The sequence below is a fragment of the Protopterus annectens genome, chromosome 11.part0 (genome assembly GCF_019279795.1).
Source record: "Protopterus annectens isolate FY-2018-M chromosome 11.part0, PAN1.0, whole genome shotgun sequence".
NCBI lineage: Eukaryota > Metazoa > Chordata > Ceratodontiformes > Protopteridae > Protopterus > Protopterus annectens.
Genome location: NC_056745.1, coordinates 1472326362 through 1472341890, shown reverse-complemented (window position 1 = coordinate 1472341890; position 15529 = coordinate 1472326362). Strand labels below are relative to the sequence as shown.

At 36.5% G+C, this 15529-nt stretch overlaps 1 protein-coding gene across 1 annotated transcript in view; it reads left to right on the top strand.

Moving 5' to 3' along the window:
- The window catches only part of IL17REL (interleukin 17 receptor E like), an 877228-nt gene that overhangs the window by 657133 nt on the left and 204566 nt on the right, over positions 1 to 15529 (top strand). The window lies entirely within an intron of this gene.

The window sequence follows — 15529 nt, the reverse complement described above, 5'->3', positions numbered from 1 at the left end:
CCTCAGAATGACAGCCTTATTCCCCATTCATTACATGGATCCAAGGTCATCAGGCATATCACTACTTAGAGGTGATAATTGAAAGTTAGGTAATGGATCAATCAGTAGGTCAGATGTAGTGACCTGACACAGCCCCCAGTGGCAGCAATGGAAGCTTTATGGTTATTTTCCATCATGGAGCACATATATACTATTGAGCAAGACATTACTGGGCTGTTGCAGTGAGAAGATCCTGAGGTCCGTTGCTGCCTGCACTACATCTGCGCTATAGCTAAAGTAGCAAAGATTTCAATAGCAAATTCCCACCTTATCTCCACCCTACTTTATGCCTCTCCAATATATACCAACCTAAGGCAATGCGATCTAAACAAGCTAGCGACCTGCTACAACAAAATCACCAAATTCGCCACAGGGGCATCCTACCATAGTCACCACTGTCTCTCACTTGCTGAACTGGGCTGGCTTGAACTCCCTCACATCCTTCAATTATATCAACTCTCACTCGCCCACAAACTAGTAAACCATCCACTAAATGTCCCATCCCTCCAGAATCTACTCCAACCCTATCGCACCACCAGATCACTAAGATCCAGCAGCAAAAATCACTTGCAGATCACTAAAGCCAATAACTCTGCTGGTGAAGCACTATTCTCTTGCACCATAGCCAAATTATGGAACTCCCTCCCACCCACAATTACCTCCATACCATCATGCACCCACTTCAAAACTTTACTAAAAGCGCACCTAAAACAAGCTGGCTATGCCCTTGCAACTCTCACTCCAATATCACCCACCCCATCCAACCACTACCTTTCTTTCCACTCCACTAACTACCTTGATTATAGCAAGCTCAGATGCTCATAAGCCTAGTACTTATTATACAGCAGGAACTTTTTATTGTAACATTTGTTAATGTCTGTTATGTACTTCACGGATAAAGATTCTAGTTGTCTACTGATGTACTATGTTCTTCATATGTAAATATGTTGTAAGTAATTGCTATGTAAATTGTTAATCACTATGTAATCCAATGTAAATACTGTCCGTTTCTTTTAACTGTGGAGCTTTTCTCCCTGGGCCTCCGCTGAAAATGGACCTACTTCCAGTTGGACACCCCTGGTCAACAAATATAAATAAATAAATAAATAGCACACGCTCCTAAAGCAGTATACTAGCCACATCTTCCCACTCTACCTACTCTTGTCCCTTGCAAAACTCATGATATTAGCCCCACAATGATAATCAGTATACCTGCCACATCTTCCTACTCTCCCTGACGTTGTCACCCCAAAACCCATGCTGTTTGCCCCACAATGATCATCAGTATACCAGCCACATCTTCCTACTCTCCCTGACCTTGTCACCCCAAAACCCATGCTGTTAGCTTCACAATGATCATCAGTATACCAGTCACTTATTCCTATTCTCCTTGACCTCATCCCCCCAAAACCCAAGTTATTAGCCCCACAATAGTCATCAGTATACCAGTCACTTCTTCCTATTCTCCCTACCCTTGTCCCCCAAATCCCATGATGTTAGTCCCACAATGATCATCAGATACCAGCTATTTCTTTATATTCTCCCTGCTCTTGTCCCCCAAAAATTTTATTTATTTATTTATTTTACATTTGTTAACTGGGATAGACCGACTGGATATATGTCCATTTTCAGCGGAGGCCTGGGGAAAAAAGCTCCAACAATAACAAACAAGAAAAAGACAATATACAAAAAGACAATGGACAAAAAACAAAAATTTTTTTTTTTTTTTTTTTTTTTTTTTAGCAAGGAGTCAAGAGTTATCATGAGGAGTAGTGACAAAATAATCATAAGATACCATCAAGTGAGGTTGGAAAAAGTAGCAGTTGCTAAGAGTGATCCTTGTGGATAGTCCATGGATTAGCCAGGTTTGGTACAGTAGCAGGTCCATTTTGACCCCAGGTATTGCTTGAGCTTGGCTTTGAAATGATTTATAGAAGAAAGTGAAGTAATCTCAGGGGATAGATGGTTCCAAGATCTACCTAGAGAGTTAGAAAGGAGAGAGTCACCGGCTAGGTTATTAGTTTTGTAAGTCATAAAAACTCATGCTGTTAGCCCGAGAATGGTCATCAATATACCAGCTATTTCTTCCTGTTCTCCCTTCTCTTGTCCTTCTAAAACCCATGCTGTTTACCCCACAATGATCATCAGTATACCAGCCACTTCTTCCAATTCTCCTTGACCTTGTCCCCCCAAAATCCATGCTGTTAGCCCCATACCGGTCATCTAGTCAAGGCATCATTCTTCTAGGTCACAGAGCTAAGCTAGGCTTTTTATATTCTTCTTAAGAGAGTATTAGTTAATGTCCATTTCCTTGATTGCTTCGGAGAGAGGAGCCATTTTTTAATATTATTATAATAAATATCTTACATTTTTGTGTCGTGTTAATTTTAATGAGAGTTACAAACTAGAAAAGCACTATTCTTGTACTGCTCTTACTTAACTAAATTACAAAATAAGACAGCAGTTTAAAACTGACATTCCTGAGATTGAGAAAAAAGCTTTACAGATTTTTTGGCACCTTTTCCTGAAGGTGCTCATTACATGCTAATTTGGAGTGGAGGACTATAAATGCATGGAGTTAACAAACAGGTTAGTTATCTTGCAGATGGGATTTCAAGGAATGAAAAAAGATTGATTTTCGATTTTTTTATTGCTAGAGTAGAGATACATATATATCGACAACTGACCATTGTCATTCAAAATGTAACACCTGACCATGTATGATTGCTGTGGTCTTGGGGCTTGCTGATGCATGATGCTAATTAATAACTGATAAGAATGATAACTGCCTTACAAGTAGAACATACAAGAGAAAGAAAGGTGCATATGCCAACCAGCACTGAAAGCCAGATCATAGAGCAGACGCTTCTGCTTTACTAGCATGGCTGAATGGCATGGTGCAACACACAGCAGAGCTGTTTCACATTATGTAGCATTCCACTAGGAATGCACAAATTAACAACCTCTCCCTTGATTTTGTAGATGATGTGTATACTGACAGAACTGCTGAAAATCTACTTAGGAATTAAAAACTTGTCTTTTCAGACTGCAGCATTTTTTTTCCTCAATTTTTTTTTTATTTTCAATTAAAATAATATTTACATAATATTTTAAATATCATTTTAAACAACTATGTACAATATTTACAATAGCCTGACTTTCAATTATATTCACTGTATGTTATTAAATATAAAATTAACAGATCAGTTATCAGAGATACTATATTGATTATTGCAGAGTGTCCAACAAAGCTATAACTTTCTTCCAAGGATTATTTACCAATGGCCTGGGATAGATTCGTAGCTCTTTGATTTTTATTTCCATCGATGCAGTTGTCTTCAGTAAAGTGTAGAATTCTTCCAAGGTCGGGGTGTATTTGAATTCCACCTTCTGGTTACGCATTTCCTAGATATAGAAAGTATTGTTCATAACAAATACATATTTGCCTTATTCAGGTAGGGACCTTCATTTACATTTAGTATAATCAATAATTTAGTTAAGGTAAAGGATTCATTAAATAAAGCTTGTAACAAATGATTGATTCCATTCCAGTATGATTTAATTTCATTACATTCATAAAAAAATATGAATCTAGTCTGCTTTATTTGGCTTTTCACACCTCCAGGCAAAACATTTGTAGTAGTACTGATCTTTTTAATTCTACCTGGTGTTAAAAATTCCCTATATAAGTATTTCCAGTTAAATATTTTCCAGTACTATGTGTTAGAGGTGTAATTAACTGATAGTAAGATGTTACTTTTAATTTCTTCTGTTAACTGCAATGCCTGACCTTTTGTTAAGAACTGCCAGTATGATGGTCTGGGAATTGTTTTATATGTTATTAACCCTTTATATAAATTTGAAATGGAATTTTTCTTTTCACAACTATTATATATAAATTCATACAGAAAACTTATTAGATTTGGAATATCTTTAAATGAGGAATTATTAATTAATCTGCATAAATCTTGAGTGTACATTGGAATGCTTTGTAAGGTTAACCAGTCCTGTGTTGGAATATTGTAAGCAGTTTTTATCATATGTATATCTAAAACATTTAATTTATTTACACATTGAAACCAGCATAAGAATCCCTTTTGTTCCCAGAAGGTTATTGTTTCCCTATATATTTTGTGAGGAAAGTTCTTAGTGATGGTAAATGGGGTTAAAAGGTCAAACCAAAGTTTTAGATCTATGTTTGCATTGATACGTTTCCTAAAGGAACTGATTTAATGATTAAATCAGTGTTGTTTTAGAAGGTTTTGTTATATTATATTGTATACTTATGCATAGTATGTACCAGGGTTTGTTTGATTTGTCTACTATTAAATTTTTTTTAACAGATTAAATTCATTTGTTAATATAGCCGTTGTTAATTCTTTTAACAGATTAAATTCATTTGTTAATATAGCCGTTGTTAATTCTTTTAACAGATTAAATTCATTTGTTAATATAGTCGTTGTTAATTCTTTTAACAGATTAAATTCATTTGTTAATGTAGCCGTTGTTAATTCTTTTAACAGATTAAATTAATTTGTTAATATAGCCGTTGTTAATTCTTTTAACAGATTAAATTCATTTGTTAATATAGCCGTTGTTAATTCTTTTAACAGATTAAATTCATTTGTTAATATAGTCATTGTTAATTCTTTCCAGCTGGAAAAATAATTTGGGTTTATCCAGTCTATTGTAGTTTTAAGTACAGATGCTTTTATATGTTTCTATTTCTGGCAAGTTCAATCCTTCTTGTTTCCAGGGTCTAATGTGATGAGTTAGAACTACTCTATTCTTTTTGGGATACTATAAAAATGTTATTAAACATGAGTTTATTTCTTTAAGAATGCATCTTTCAGGAATTAACTGTATTGCTAATGCTACATATAGTATTTTTGGCAATAACACCATTTTTATTAATTGAAATCTGTCCTCAAAAGTTAATATAATTTTGTTCCACTTTTCTATATATATTTTTATTGTTTCAATAATGTTTTTATAATCTATTAATATTGTTTTGTTTATATTTTTGCATAACACTATACCTAAATAATTTAGCGTAAGTTCTTGTTTTTTAACTTGTAGTTCTTTTTTCTTATTTAAAAATAGAAATTTTGATTTTGATCTATTAAAGTGTAGATCTGGAATCTTATAAAATGTCTCCATTACTTCTTCTAGCTCTCCTAATGACTCATTGGAGTTTGATAGGGTTAATAAAATATCATCAGCAAAAACATTATTTTAGATATGTACTGGTCATAGACTTCTATTTCTTTTATTCTTGGATTATTACATATTATTTCTGCAAGTATTTCTATAGCCAAAGCAAATAAAATAGGAGAAAGGGGGCATCCTTGTTTAGTACCTTTCATTATATGGATAGATTCTGAGGTGAAAGGACCTAATTTAATGTAGGCTAAGTTATTAATATATATGTTTTTAGTTTAGTACCTTTTGTTATATGGATAGATTCTGAGGTGAAAGGACCTAATTTAATGTAGGCTAAGTTATTAATATAATGTTTTTAGTAATAAGATGAAGGGAGGAGGAAATTCAAATAATGCTAAAGTTTTACATCAATATTCCCAGTTGAGGGAATCAAAGGCGTTTTCTATGTCTAATCCGATTACAAGTGTTTCTCTATCTCCTTTATTCACATAATCTATGAGAGTAAGTATCCCTTTAGTATTATCATGTGTGTGCCTGTTATATAAAAATCCAGTTTGATCATTATTAATTGTCTTTAAAAGTGGGATTTTCATTCTGTTAGCTAGGATTGACATGAATATTTTGTAATCATTATTCAGTAATGATATAGGTCTGTATGAGGTGCAAAGGTCTGATGGTTTATTATCTTTTAGAATTTGTGTTATGAGAGAATATTTCCATGAGGGTGGTATTTTTGCTTCTGACTGGACTTTTAGCAATTTTTTATGAAAAAGGGAGATTACTGTTGAAGGGAAGAGTTTGTAAATGTCCGCAATTATGCCATCTATCCCTGGAGCTTTGTTAGATTTACTTTCTTTTTATCTTGTCAACAATTTCTTTGTAGGATATAGGTTTTTGTAGGTCTAGTTTTAAGTTTTCGGGAATTTTTTTTTATATTGATAAGGTTTGTATCTAAGTTTATTTGGTTGGTATCTAAATCTTCTTTTTTGAAGTGTTCCATATAATGGAACTGAAATGGTTCAAGGATGTCTCCTATATCTGATACTCATGAGTTTATTTTTAATTTTTCCAAGGCTAGACAAGATTTGTGTGTTAGAACTTCATTATATTTTTTATTTAATTCCTCTATTTCTTTTTTGAGTTATGGGCAATTCTGATTTTTTTTTAGATTTTGCTGTCAAACGTCTGGTTTGCAAGTCTAATGATTCAGTTTCCCATTCTCTAACTATGTTTTTGTACCAGCTAAGGGTCTTACCAAATAAATACACTTTTAATGAGTCCCAAACCATGACTCTACTGATTTCTGTTGTGTTATTAATTTCAAGAAGTAATTGTAGTTTTGACAACATCCAGGGTCTGAATTCTTTAATTTTCTTGATATATGATGGAATTCTAGTTGAGAGGATTAAAGGTTGAAACTCTATTTGGAACTTCATTATCAGGGAGTCATGATCTGAGAAGGGTCATGGAACTATTGAGAAGCTGAGGATTTTTGTTTGTAAATCTTGAACTACAAATAATTTGTCTATTCTGGTTTGTGTTCCAAATCTATGGTCTTTATGGGAAAATAATAATGATTTATCATCTTTTACTTTAAAAGTGTCTATTAAATGAAATTAATTAATCCATCTTTTTAATGATTTTGAAATAGTTGTTATGCGAAAAGACTTCTTGGTGGTTTCAGAAGCTTCTAAGGTACAATTAAAGTCTCCCCCCAGTATAAGATTTCCTTTATAATTGTTGGAAATAAAATCTAGGTGTTTTTTAACCGTTTCTGCTCCAATTTCTGGGAACCAATATAGACTAGCTAAGGTTCATATTCTGTTATTAAATTTAATTATAACAAATGCTAGTAGACCTTCTTTGTCTTCATATTTATAAATAACTTTTGGAGTGATGCCCCCCAGGATTCACTAATCCTCCATGTAAGACTAGATTAGTCTTACATGGAAACGCCAGTCTAAGAGTAAGATGGCAGCATGCCATGCATATTAATGAGGGCATGCTGCTTCAACTCTAAGGCTAACACAGAGCATGCACAAGTGCAGGGGGAGTGTCGGACTGCCGAGCAGTCCAAAAATCCACACCCCTACAAGTCTCTTAATCAGGAAATGTCAACTTACATGAGTGAGTCCACTCAAATGTGTACATACCCAACACTACACTCCCCCACATTCTAAACCCCTGTACAATTATAAAATGTAAAACTTTTATTTTTTTTTTATTATTCCCAATATAGCTGCCCAGATTTGCGTGGGTTTGCCCATTGCTTAGCTACAGTTAGCAGTTTAGACATCGAAGAGGATAATAAGAAACGTATATGCAAATTAAGCAAAATAGCAATAACGTAGTGGTAGAGCCTTCGCACAAAGAGGAGGAATTCCTGGTTCGAGTCCCACCACTCTCCTTTCTATTTTCTGTTGAAAATCTATATATAAAAATAATTCCTGACATTTATCATTTAAATTTTAGTAAAAAGCATTGAAATGGCCTATGAAGTAGTGAACAAATTGTGTATGTGTATATATATATATATATATATATATATATATATATATATATATATATAAGAAGATGAAATGGTTATGCATACTGATGGATGCATTAGTAATGTATCTTAAGCAATGTGAAGCAAAGTTTACCAGTATTAAGCATATTTAAATGTAATTGCTCATAGCTGAGCACTGCGTTAACTAGCACAATGGTTTTGCACATAGCTGCACATCACGCCAACTAGCGCAAGCTGTTTGCACAGAGTTGCACTCCGCACTAACCAGCGCAATGTTGGGCAATGACAAGCAATGCCGAGCAATGTAGAGCAACGTCGGGCAAAGTTGAGCAAAGTCGGTAAAACACATCCACACCTTCTAGCCAGTCTGGCCAGTAGTAAAATAAAAAGAAATGACAGGCCTCGAACCCGGGATACTGTGCACTATAATCACAGTACTGAACCACTAAGCCATGACAGCTTTTCATAAGCATGCACTTTCAACACACACATACATATCAATGGAAGTTTACCCATTGCTAAGCAGGTGTGCCTTCAGCTGAGTTTTTTCAAAACTGGCCAATCACAAATAAGTGCAGGAAATGATGCATATTTAAGCTCCATAGGTGGGAATACTTGCCATAACTGGTTGTAACTCCCATCTGCAGGCAGCAATGGCCGGTGCTGGAGAGGGCTCTCGTTTTTGAGCTCAACGTTGAGGCATTGAGGAGTCAAAAGTAATGGTTTGGCTCCTTGTCCATAATCATGAGGATAGACTCCTGTGGGGCCAGTACCAGGGCACCCAATACAATGGGACCATCTAGCTCATGAACTCGCCAGTGCCACAGGTGTCCCTCGGACTGGTGAGCAGGTCAGACACCACCATGCAGACCTGAAGAGATGCAAGGCAGATCAACTGGACCAGTGGATCCAGGAGGCCTGTGGATGGAAATGCCCCACTACTGAGTAAGTAGCCATGGAATTAAGTATGTAAGAATTTCTATTCTAGTGTATACTATGGATAGGTATGTCTCAATATCACTTCATTTACTTCACAGCTGCAGGTGTCCATGCTGCGAATCAGCAAGCCTATGCAGATAGGCTGCGCCACCAGGCAGGTTAGTAATTATTCTGCTTGTACTGTTATGTAAAATAAATGATAGAGCCTGAAAAAAGTGTTTTAACACAATAAATAAAGGTATAATAATTCTTTAATAATTATTCTGCATGTACTGTTATATAAAATAAATGAGAGCGCCTCTAGAAAAGTGTTTTAAGTCTTTAATAAAGGTATAATTCCTGGAGTGTGTCTGTGTCATTTTCTTTGATTTGTTGTTGTACTCTTGCATTATAGAAATAGTACTGTTGTATTAAGCGCTGTTAACACACAGTTGGGTAGGCCCATATAAAGTGGATGAAGGGAGTGCCAGTAGCTTTTAAGCATATTTACAGTCCTCAACTGTTGGTTCATGCCCAGCATGTACAGGTTAATCTGACACATGAGTAGCTTGGTATTGTGTTCCCCAGAAATGTCATTGTGCTGGCAGAAATGTAGGGAGTTGTTAACATATAACTGATAATTTCACCTAAACATATCTAGATAAGTATAGGAATGTAGAGCTGTCAGTGTACAATCTCAGCAGTAGTGTGTCTGAGCAACTCACAAAATATGTAGCAGTAACATCTGCATCCTGGACAGTTTGTATGTCAGATACAGCCCCTGTATATAAAGATCTAGCAAAACCCATTTCCCAATTTAAGGACAATTGGGTAGTGTAATAATACATGTAGGGGACATATAACTGCAGTTAATATGATGTAGTATAAACTAGAAGGATATATAAGTTGTTACTGGAGCTATCGTTTTCCACACTACTGTATGTGCATAAAAAATGCAATTCCACACCTCAATGGTATGTCTAATCTCAAAACATTTGTTGGGACATATGTCCTATTGGTTTATAAATATCTGCATTTATTTCAATGCATGTGCCCTGTTCAAATACCACAATATTTGTAGTCTGTTGCCATCAATTAAAGCTGCATGCTGTTGTAATGTCCACTGTTGTTCTATATATGCATGTGTCATGCTTGCTGTTCAACTGTTGGAACTCTGGTGTGTTGGGTTAATGGGAATAATTCTACATGCTGTTAAAACTAAATGGGAATGCTGTTGACTGTTACTAACCCATATTTTCATTAAATCCTCCTAAACATAGAACGTATGGGAAGGCCGGTCCCAGCGGACCCACCTGTCCCACCTCAGCTGGCGATGGCACCTGGCACCAGCAGGTCCGGTGCCCAGCCTGGGACCTCCTCCTCCATTGGCCCTGTGCCACCTTTGGGTGGATGCGCTGCAGGGGATGGGGCTCACCCCCCCATGCAAGCGTGGGTGGAGGAGGGTCACATATCATCCTCTGAACGGTCAGGGCTGGGGTGCATAGGGAAATCGAGCGTTCTGTCACTGATCCTCTACGCCAGCTTGAGGCAAGAGTGGTGCAACTCACGGGTGAGCCTGCCCCTCCTACACAGCCCCCAGCACAGCCACCCTCTGGGCTGTGAAGGTGCAGTGGTGACTGCCCATGGGTGGGAATCTCAGTTCCACTGTTGCCATCTGTGGGCTCATGGGCTTGCGATTTCCAAACATCCTTCCCCATCAATGGTGTTCACCCACCACATGTGTCATATTCCGCCCCTGTATGCATCTTGTTTGTGTTGCCTGTTTACCTCCCCAACCTACCTCCCCAAATATACCTACTTCCCCTACCCCACATTCCACTCTCACCTGAAAAAAAAAAAAAGGACAATCTGCTCCCAAAATAAAATTATGCCCCATACATAGCTGCCCATTTTGCACACATGTCTGCTGGACACATAAACTGATATTTAATTGGCATTACAACATACTTTGTTGTCCTCACCCCTCTCACAGGGGTTGAAGGTTTCATAATAGAACAAAATTATCAGTCCAGGAAGACCTCAACCACTCGATTTATTAACGCCAGTAAATACAAGTACAACGTTTTCGTCTGGAACACCTTGACTTCCTCAGATACTCAGAAGTTGAACCAAAACCAGTTTAAATACAATCATTCACATCAATTAAATAATTAAGTAATTGAAAATTTAAAAACATATGAACAAGTTAGAATGTACATATATACGTGTATGTATAAACTTCCAAGTAGGAATACACTGAAATCTCATAAATACTAATTTAAAACTCACACATAATAAAATTATGTAAGAATACATAAATATGACAGAATATTATTTTATAACCTAGTGAATAATAACATAAACTAATATAAACTGTATAAAACAGAATAAAATAGAATACAAATTACAAACAAGGGGGAAATTTTATAATAAAAATGTCTATAATTTCCCTGCCTTTAATTTAAGATATGGTGCTATAGAGATAGCATCATTCAAGCCAGGACTCTTGTTGGCTTGAAGCAAAATTTGCCAATAAGTTTCCCTATGTGCTAACTGTATCTCCCAGGGGCCACCCCTGTTGTCCCGGGTCCAGGCTTCAATCACAAAAAACACAAAAGTTGCCCCACTGCAAACCAAGAAGTGTCTATAAAGGGCATTATTATTATTCTGTTTTTCTATTTCATAATGATGTTCATATATTCTTTTTTTAAGGGGTCTCTCAGTTTTGCCAACATAAAATGCTTGGCAAGATTGACAAACAACCAGATAAATGACCCCTGAGGTGTTGCAATTGGAATATGCAGCGGCCTTAATCCATCTATTGTATCAGTGTGTGAAATATATTTACACTGAGAACAAGAGCCACACCTATATGTACCCTTACAAAAATTAGAGTACATATTAGTCCTGGGCTCATATTGAAGTAAATTCTTGATATTGTTGCCCTTTCTGAACACTGTTTTAATTGTTTTCCCTTGTAAATTATTTAAATCAGTAAAATCCTGGAAGGATTCCCCTTCACGTTCAACAATATTCCTAATGAGGCCAGCATTTACACTATATTCCATAATGAAAGCTTTATTAAACCCAGAAGGAGGTTGTTCAAGTTCACCATGGGGGCTAAATGTCTCCACCTGGCCAGTGCCCAGAATAGGTCGAAATGTAGTCGGCCTGCCTTCCTGTACTTCATGTTTTACACTAGATATAAAATCATCGGGGTAACCCCTTTCTTGAAACATAGTAGTGAGTTTGTCACATTCGATTTGAAACTGTATTTCTTCAGAGGTCATTCGTGATACCCAGTCAAATTGACCCTTGACAATACTCCTTTTCTGATACCTAGGGTGTGAACTCAAAAAGTGAATATAACTATTGGAAAATGTAGGTTTTTTATAAATGCAAGATTGAAAACCAGTATCACCCTTGCTCAGTGTTACATCCAGGTAATTGACCCTTTCTGGATGTATTTGGTGGGTAAAAGTCAAAAATTCAGTAGTAGAATTGAGGTCATACTAATAGGACCAGTCCAAAAAAATACAGATGTCATCCAGAAACCTGGAATAAGATACCCAATTACTACTGAATCTGCTGTTAATTACAAATTTATTTTCCCATACAGATAAAACAATGTCAGCATAGGTTGGGGCACAACTGGCACCCATAGCCACACCTGTAATTTGTTTGAAATATTCCCCTGAGAAGAAGATAAAATTATTATACAACACCATTTCAACCAATTCCAAAATAAGAAAAAGAAAAATATCATTGTGCCTAGCCTTAGGACATTCTCTAAGGGCTTCCTCCATCCATAGTAATCCAATGTCATGGGGTATAACAGAAAAAAGATCAACCACATTGATAGTAAGAAATGTTAAATTTGGTACATTGAATACAGGTTGAATTTTACGTAGGAACTCCCAGGAATCCTTGAGTAGATGTTGTTCCCTTCCCCACAGATTTTTTAATTTCCAATCCAAATATTTGGATAGGGGATGGGTCTTAGAACCCTGCGCTGAAACAATGGGCCTTAATGGTGGGTTCCTTGGATCTTTGTGAATCTTTGGTACCCCAAAAATTGTAGGTACCCTAGGGTTCACATTCTCTAAATAACAATTTTATTATTTTATTTTACATTTGTTGACCGGGCTAGTCTAGCTGGACATAATATCCGTTTTCAGTAGAGGCCCGGGGAGAAAAGCTCCAGTACAGGCAATAAACAATGATTTATCACATAAAGCATAATATGAGTAAACAATACAAGGTAGGAAGAAAAATAAGTTTCAAAACAAAACAAATACTAAAAATAGGAGATAAACTTGGGTACCTATGAGTTGATCGACAACTCAAAACATCGACAGTGACTTCACCGACAAGTCAAATAACCGACATCGCAAAACACGGACGTTTACCAGGTAACGGATGTAAATTCGCTACTCATGCCTACCATGGTTTAGTAAGTGTGGCAGTGTCATGCAACCATGGTAGGCATGAGTAGCGAATTTACATCCGTTACCTGGTAAACGTCCGTGTTTTGCGATGTCGGTTATTTGACTTGTCGGTGAAGTCACTGTCGATGTTTTGAGTTGTCGATCAACTCATAGGTACCCGATAAACTTATACTACATACTACTATATTAGACTTATAAAACAGTAACAATAACACAAAAAGAAGTTACACAGACAGATAAAAAGGTTACTGGTAAAGCCTAATTCTTAGATATGACTCTCAAACTCTTGAAAGTTTTAGTGAGGAGCTCAGTAAGGGGGATAGGGGGGTAGAACTAGGTGAGTGAGGACATGATTTCAGTCGGGATTTGCACACGGACACATCCATTGTGTTTTGAGATGTTCTTTAATGTGTTTTTGAAAAGAGAGGTAGAGTTTTGATTAGTTATTTCTTGAGGGAGTTGATTCCAGATTTTACCTATGGAATTTGCAAGTAATGAATCCCCAGCTTTATTATATGATTTAGTTAGAGATACTAGGAGTTTATTAGCAGAACGGAGTGTGGCTAGGTTTTTATATGGTATAATCAGTTTTGTAAGGCTAGGGGTGACATCAGGGTAGTAAAGGGTCTTATGAATGATGAGTAGTTGTTGATAGTGTAAGTGGTTATTTAGCTCTAACCAATCTAGATGTTTGAGGTTAAGACAATGGTGAGTTCTTAGGGGAGTAGCAGTAATGAATCTGGCTATGCTATTGTAGCAGATAGAGAGTTTGGTAATGTTATTTTTGGATAAGTTAGTATAGATAGGTGAGGCATAAAAGAGGGTGGAGATCAGGTGTGTCTGTGCAATGGTTTTTCCAGCTTCTGGGGTAAGAAAGGGTTTAATTCTGTAGAGTGTCCCAATTTTTTTGTTGACAGTTTTAATAGTGGTGTTAATGTGTTCATCGTAATTGAGATGGTTATCAATAGTTACACCTAGCAGTCGAGTGGTCTTATCAGGGTTTATCCTGGTTGCATTATTTGAGGAGATAGTAAAGAGAGGTGTGGGAGATTTATGAGTAGGAGTAAAGAGAAGAAGTTTAGTTTTTTTGGGGTTAAGGAGGAGGCAGTGTTGCATAAACCAATTTTCAACATATTGGAAGACTGTTTGGGTGAGGGACTGGAGGGAGGGAATATTTTTAGCAGTGCAGATTAGCGTTGAGTCATCAGCATATTGAATGCAGGTGGCTTGTGGTATATTCAGATGTAGGTCATTGATAAATAAGGAAAAAAGAAGGGGACCTAGGATTGATCCTTGTGGAACACCAATATTTACTGAGAGTAAGGAAGATAGGTTGTTCTCCCAAAGGACTGCTTGTTGCCTGTTATGGAGATAGCTCCTAAACCACTGTAGAGAGTGTGTGCTGAGAGAATAAAGGTTTAGTTTGTCAAGAAGTATATTGTGGTTAACCATATCAAAGGCTTTTGAAAGATCTATGAAAAGTGCTGAGGAGAAACAATTATTGTTCCTATTATTGTTTATGGAGTCAGAGAAGGAAAGAAGGGCAGTTGTAGTACTGTGGAATGGTCTAAAACCATGTTGACAGTTAGCTAGAAGTTTGTTTTGAAGAAGGTAGTTAAGCATTTGTTTGTGAACACATCTTTCCATAATCTTGGCTAATGGGGAAAGTAAGGCAATAGGGCAAAAATTTGAGAGTTCAGTTGATGAGCCTCCTTTATGTAGGGGAATTATATGAGATATTTTCCATAAGGTGGGGATTGTTCCTTCAGTGATAGTCCTATTTATCAGTATGGATACAGGATAATTGATAGCTTTAGCAGCTATTTGTAGGTATTCAGATGGGAGTTGGTCAGCAGATGGGGTGCAAGGTTTGAGTTTCTTAAGAAGCTTATAAATAAGAGATGTAGCAACGGGTTGAATTTGAAAGTTCCTAGATGAGGGTAGAGAGGTATTTGGTAAGGATGCAGTTGGTGTAGGTAATGAGTTAGCTAGGGATTGAATGGCTTCTGTAAAATACTTATTAAAGGCATCAGGGATCCATGTAGCATTGTTGGGGTGAAAGCCTGTAGGGGTAGGAGTAGGTGAATGTCCTGGTTTAAGAAGTTTATTAATGCTTGTCCAGAATTTTTGAGGGGTGTTTTGACTACTTTGTTGAAGGTGAAGATAATATTCCTTTTTATCTCTAACAGTATCTTTTTTGGTGGCATTTCTTAATTGTTTGAAGAGGAGATGATCAGATGGACATCTACTAGCTCTCCATTTGGCCCAGATTTTATTTCTGAGGATCATTTTTTCTTTTGTTTGCTTAGATAGCCATGGAGCAGATTTGGATCTTATTCTAGTTGAGTGAAAAGGGGCATGATGATCAAGGATCTGAAGAAAGTTAGTATTAAAGTAGGTCACTGCTTTATTAAGTTCAAGGTGAGTTAGTGGTGACCAGTCACATGCTTGC